Below are 7,555 nucleotides of genomic sequence, written 5' to 3'. Positions count from 1 at the left end.
TAAACATCAAAACACACATAGGAATATCCAAAGTAATGCTAAGTACCAAGAAAACCATGAAAAAAAAAAAAATGAAAACCAAAAAACACCCTCCCTATACATTACTGTATGTACAGTACCACTCCTAATTCTGGCTCTGTTTTCATGTCAATCTGCCATATTCAAACATCAAAACACACATAGGAATATCCAAAGTAATGCTAAACATCAAGAAAACCATTAAAAAAAAAAAACTGAAAACCAAAAGACACCCGACATACACAACTGTATGTACAGTACCCATCCTAATTTTGGCACTGTTTTCAGGTCAATCTACCACATTTAGACATCAAAACACATATGATTTTCCATATTAATGCTAAACATTATGAAGACACATAAACAAAAAAAATACACACACAAAAAATGATGACGGTTTGAAAATCCGTTGTCTGTGACAAGTGATTGCTCCTGGGACTCAAAAAAAAATTCCACAGCCAAATATGCCACCATAAATTTTTTATACAGTATTGTATTGGTGTAAGTCATATATCATCATCTTCGCTGGTGTTTATACTATAAGATAAGCTAATAAAAACACACAAAACTGACAAGTAAGAGTATGAAATTCAAACAGGAATAAAGTGTTCAAGAGTAAAACTTACCTTCATATAACATCCCAGCATCCTAATTCAAAATCTTGCCAGCATCGTCCAAGAGTTGAGCATATGTCTAGATGCAGAATTTCATGAGCTTTCTCGTGGTTACCACAGAATTTCCATACGACCAATTATAGTCAAATAAATGGCAAAAAATTTTGAAAACTCATGGGCCAATGCTATCACAAAGAAAGAGGGTAAGGATTGAGGGAGTGAGGGGGGAGCCAGGAGGGTATGGAGCAGGGAAGGGAGGGGGGGCAAAGGCATGGTTGTGGGCAGGATTCTCTCTCTTCTGTCAACAGGCAGACGGACGCTTTCGCCATACATTTACTCGTGGCTTGCGGTCTGTTAGATGCCAAGTGGCCATGCAGAAACACAACGCATCATGACCGGAGTACTTTCGACCTTCGATAGAGAGGTGGACAGCCGCTGTCGCCAAATCTGTACTCATGGCTTGTGGTCTGTATTTGATGGAGGTGGCGGTTGGGAAAGACTTAGCCCCCAAGGCCATGCGATATTAGATATTCAGTGAGGAATGTGCACGGATGTTTTGACACTGCTTGTGGGTTACAGTTATTACTTGGGTGCTGAATTTACTTGCTGTTATCTGGACGAAAAAGTCCCCAAGAGCTTCTGCCGGCCAGCTGACATGTTCAGACATTCAGCATCGTGGCCACTGGGCTTGAGCCATAAGCAGGAAGAAGTGTGTAATCCACAACCAGAGCTAAAATGTCCGTCCATCCCTCTACTGGATGGTCAAATACGCGTGCTCGTCTAATCACTCCCAACGAACCTCCAGCACCCAAGTAATACAACCGTAACCTGCAAGCAGCGTCAAAACGTCCATACACATCCCCACCGAAAGTCCAATGTCGCGCGGCCACCGGGCTAAGTCTTTCTCAACTGCCACCACCATTGAACACAGACCACAAGCCACGAGTGCATGTTCAGTGACCGGCTATCCGCCTCTCAACCAAATATCCAATTTCACCCAGTCAACGAACCAAGTCTTTCCCAACTGCCACTGAGACTGTAACACAGACCGCAAGCCACAAGTACATGTTCAGTGACAGTGGCCATCTGCCTCTCTACCGAACTTTCAAAGTCCACCGGTAACAGTAAGTTGTGGTTCCGCATGGCCACCTGGCATCTAACAGACCGCAGGCCACAAGTAAATGTACAGTAAAAACACCCATCCGGTTCCTGACAGAAGGGTGAAAATCCTGTCCACAGCCTCGCTTCTCCCCCCCCCTCCTCTCTCTTCTCCATATCCTCCCAGATCCCCCATCACTCACTCAGAGCCTACCCTCCTCTGTGGTGATAACACTGATTCGTGAGTTTTTACAGTTTTCTGTGATTTATTCGACTACTCTTGGTCGTGTCGAAATTCTGCAAAATCCACAAGAAAGCTCATGAAATCCTGCATCTAGATATATGCTTAACTCTTGGAAGATGCTGGCAAAATTTTGCACTAGGATGGTCGGAAGTTACATGAAGGTAAGTTTTACTCCTATTGTTTTATTCTCATTGCATTTCTGTACTTTTACTTATCAGTTTTATGTTTTTTTTATTAGCTTATAGTATAAACACCAGTGAAGATGATGGTGTACCATTTATAACTATATAACCAATTTCTGGTGGCATATTTGGCCACGGAATTTTTTTGAGCCCCGGGAGCAATCACTCATCACAAATTACTGATATTAAAAACCATAAGATTTTTTGTGGATAAGTTTAGGAGACTTAGTGAATAAGTTTAGGAGAGTGTGTATGAAACTGAATCTAAAGGTAAATGTAGGGATGAGTAAAGTTGTGGTCTCTGAGAGAAATGATGTCACTGAATGCACAGTGAGGCTGGATAGTGGGGAAATGGAAAACAGTGCATTTAAGTAACGTAGTATGATGAGTAAGGATGGAAGTTTTGAGGATGAAGTGCTTGACAGGGTACAACAGGGAAGAAAGGTTGCTGATTCTTTGAATGCAGTGATGAGAAATAGGGACACAAGCATGGAAGTAAAGAAGTCACTACATGACAGTGTTGCGATACCAACTATATGGAAGTAAAGCCTAGAACTTGCTGGAAGGGCACAAGTCAAGAGTGAGAGCAGTAAACATGAGTTAGTTGAGAGGGGCATATGGAGTTACATGGAGAGAGAGACTAAAATTTGTGGAAGTGAAGGGGCATTGTGCCATGGACGTTGATGTGACAAAAAGTACTAAGAGAAATATACAGTACTGAGGTGGTTTGACCATGTGTAGAGGAAGAGAGACTAATGAGGTCAGTGTACGTAAATGAGGTGGAAGGGAGGGGGATGGAGGGGGAGATCGAGGATGAGATGAAGGGATGGAGTGGAGAGGTATATGAGAGAGGGGGATGGTGAGTTGGGGGGAGAGCAGTGTAATGGCAGGGGACAGGCCGACATGGAGCGATTTGTTCGTGGCCACCCCTTACAGGATTAAAGCATCTGGCTGCAGACAGATACAAAACTTTAGAAATACTGGATACTAAAGCAACTGAGCAACAGCTAGAGGGATGGTAAAAGTCATCCTTCTTCTGAAAAGACTGGATAAGAGCAAATTTCAATCAAGAAGGGAAGCCACATGTGTCGACATACACAGGCAAAAGAGTTTATCTTTACCTAGGCAGGATGTAGGTACAGAAGAAAACTTCTTGAATATAACAGGAGGGGCCCCTCAGGCCTGTGCGATTTCTTAGTATTGAGACATTTAATAAAGTCCCTGAAACTTTAATTTCAAGAGATGTGTAACTGGTATTGGAAATGAGATGCAGTTCTTTCACCAGCACAGCACTGAGTGAGCACTAATTGATTATCTGCATTGATCCAGCGATCATGCTGTCCTAAATAACTGACCATGTATTTTCAAATCTGATTTAACTTAATATTTGTTTTCTTTTTCCACTTTCATCTTAAATGTCAGGACCAACTTGCCTAGCCCTGGGCTCTTATGCTCCTCATGGGGCAACATAGGATTGAATGTTGGATGGATGGATGTTTACTTTTTTCCTGGCTGTGGGGTCACCTTATGAGAAAAGAATTTAAAAACAAGCTTTGAATGCTTGAATAATTAAACATTATTACGGAGAAAGCAATAATCCCAATTGAAAAACTGAACCAAAAATTAACTAGTTTAGAACACTACATTCAATTATCTTCAGTGCTGAAGGAGACTGCTTTTAAAATCTGATGTAACTGTGGATAAATTGTAATGAAGTGAAGACAGTAAGTGCTAGGTTTCACTTACATTGGTGTACAGCATTAACAACAAAAACAGTGAAATTATCACCCTGCACTTAAGCAGAAATAAATGTATTCTCATCATTCCGACCTATTTTTCCCACTCCACAGCTTGCTGGGAGTGAGCAGAGGGTACCATTTTTCCAGGTGGAGAAGGAGACGTATATTCTAACAGACAGCACTGACATAGCAACCAGGGGTGTTATAGAAAAGCTTTTATGCTAACTATAGTATAGTATTAAGTTTTCCACTCAGGTTTCACAGTCTCTCCTGCTGTTAGGATGACCTGCATAGTTTTGCTGTGCTTGTTTCCAGTGACCAGAGAATGAGAAAAAATCTTATACACAAGCTTAGAAAACAGCATGCCGATCAACTATCACCACAAACAGGCTCAAAATAGCCCCAGCCAAATCTACAGTGACTCTTCTCACAAACTGGACAGCAGAACACAGTCACATCCCACACCTCACCATAAACAACACCCCCCTACCACACACACACACACACCCAAAATCCTTGGTGTAACATACAATACATCAATGTCATTTAAACAACACATCACAAACATTAAAAATAAAATAACACCAAGACTCAATGCTTTGAGGTCACTTGCCCATACAACATTTGGACACAACAAAGAAACCACCACCACAGTATACAAACAATATATACGTTCAGTGATGAATTATGCAAGCCCTGCCTGGGCTTCTAACCTCACCAAAACACACTACAACACTCTACAGACCATACAGAACAAGGCCCTAAAAATAATCACAGGCTGCACAGCTACTACACCCACAGACCACGTACATCAAGAAACCAAAGTCCTCAAAGTCAAGGATCACCTAGACATGAGAGGCACTCAGTTTCTTGTTGCAGCCTCCACAAACCCACAACATCCACTACAGTACATGGCAGCACATCCACCCACACCAAGGAACATCAAAACAACACGCAGCACACGATACCATACACAAATACTGTCATCTCTCCCCCTTCGCCCACCTCAGACCAGCTTCCAGAAGCATATCCACACTCAGATCACTCGCCGCTCCATTCAGTCACTTAAAGACAACACACAGCAGCATGCACGGCCTCCTGACATCCACCCTTCTGAATCCTACCTTCCTCGTGAGGACAGGGTCCACCTGGCCAGGCTGAGATGTGGGCACCATCCAGACCTCTTAAGCTACCAGAAGAGGCTGGATGACTCCGTTGCTGATGCCTGTCCAGGATGCAACACAGCACCCCATACTATTAAGCACATTATGGAGGACTGCACTGCACACAATCACCTACGCCAACAACACAACATACACTCTTTGAGAGCTCTGTGGGAAAGCCCAGTCTCAGCTGTGGCATTCCTAAGGGACTCGGGGCTGTTCGGCCAGACTGCCTAGGGAACAACTACTACTACTACTATCAAGCCACTTTATTGAATAAAACCAGGGGTTCTAGACCAATGTCAACACTAACAACACAACTTCAGCCAAAGTACCTGATTTGGACCAGTAACCCTATGATAATAATATACGTAATCAGCGAAGCTTCAGAATAACATAATAAGCCAAGCCTTGGAATAATGTAGTCAGCAAAGCTTCGGGATACGAATGACAAAGTTTTTGCTTCAGACAGTGTGGTTAATGTAACTTATTAAGCAGGCATTAAATGTACGTGATGGACCAGTAACCCTATGCTAATACAGTAATCAGCAAAGCTTCTGGATATGTATAATGAGCTGGCTTTACTGTAAATGCATGTGATTTTTTCTGCACATTTTACAATGATTTTTACTGTCTTAACTGCAGATCAGTAGATGGATTTCAGTGAGAAATAAAAATTTTAAAAGCCTATACAACAGACCGTTTTTATCTTAAGACTTAAGTGTTGTTTTACATTCTGAGATAAAAGGTACAGTACTGTACAAGTATATGAAATGTAACAACCATACCACTTGTCATCCTATCATTCCATGTGTCAGGCATATTCCATGTAAGACTGGTCACTCTGACAATTTTCACTAATTAGATAAAAGGTCGAGTAAAAATAATTAAAACTGTACCTGTATTTTATAAAGCATGCAAATAACTGACAACATGTAACAATTTTTAAAGTTTCACAAAGGGTCATGTACAGTAATAATATTTCTGACGTGACAGCACCTGGATTGACTCTATCAGATACGTTTATGTGAAGCTACAGAACGTGGTGGATATTTTTGGCTTATCAGATTGAGCCACGATTCCGGGGGCTTGAATGGTGAGCGAATGGAAGGGTGGCCCATTGGACTGGGCAAATTTGGGCTGTCTAGACATTGCTACTCCTCACCCTGCCCTAAGGTGGGAAAGGAGGTCCGGATGACAATGATGATCTATATTATATAAAGCATGCAATAACTGAGAATACGTAACGATTAAAGTTTCAAAAAGGACATAATCGAACATAATACAATAACAACATATAAACCACTGATATAAGTATACAAGTTAAAAAATCTTACAAGTAGTAATAACAGCCTTCTCTTTGGTAGGATGAAAAAATGTAAAAACTTTTAATAGATGAACAAGATTATCATAACTCTTCTTCACACACATTCACTGTACTTCAGGATGTTGTTACTATAAAATTACTGTTCACATCTGTTCAAAATACTGTAGACTCAACATAAGATATACAGCCTGCACACAATTTATGTCATCATCACACACTATAGAAAACATCTCAATGTAAACTGTACTGCTTAACCACTTCAAAAGATAGATTTTTGGTCAAACTATGCCAAAAATACAAGCACCTTCAGAGTGGCAGAAACGTTAAAATGCACGCATGCACGCATGCACACACACAACACACACACAGCTTGTCTTCTCCAACTCACGTATGTAACCAGAGAAACATAACGTATTAGCAAGACTACCAGAGAGGCATTTGAACTAATGACAAACATTAGGTTAGCTTTTAATTTTATGGATGAGGAGATGCTGAGAGATATTAAGATACTGTATACTGTATATGATATGACAAGACTTGTGTACACAGCATTGATATTGTCACCACATTTTAAAATACACATCAATAACTGTTGAAGGTACAAAGGATGGCCATAATAATGATTCCAAACTTGAGAGCTTTCTCGCGAAAAAAGACCAGAGAAGTTAATATTGCCCACATTATAGGAAAGGAGAGAGAGGGGAGACTTCATTATCATGTAAAAAGGTATAAGAAGTTTGGAATGACTGGAGAGAGAAGACCTTTGTTGCAATCGATGATGGAAGAAAAAGAGGGCATCAATACAATCTGCGGAAGAGTAGGTGTCTCAATGATGCAAACAAATTTAGTTTCCAGAGCAGAAGTACTGTACAGATATCTGGAATGTGTTGAAAGAGATGCTGGTGCAGGCAAAGAACAACTATGTGTTTAAATCAGATAAAAGTAGATGTCAGGGGAGGACAACAGAAGCTTATCTCAAAATCTGTAAACTACAACTAGGTGTAAACACACAGACACGTGCACGCATGCACACCCACGCATGCGCACAAACACGAGCGCACACGCGCGCACACACACACACACACACACACACAACAATTCTCTCTCCCTCTGTCTGTCTGTCTCTATCGTGATGGTAACTTGTCAGCTGGAAGCACTTCAGCCACAAAA

This window comes from Coenobita brevimanus, chromosome 75 (genome assembly GCF_032717465.1).
Source record: "Coenobita brevimanus isolate Jiangsu-jjx chromosome 75, ASM3271746v2, whole genome shotgun sequence".
Lineage (NCBI taxonomy): Eukaryota > Metazoa > Arthropoda > Malacostraca > Decapoda > Coenobitidae > Coenobita > Coenobita brevimanus.
Note: the sequence above shows the minus strand (reverse complement) of the source record.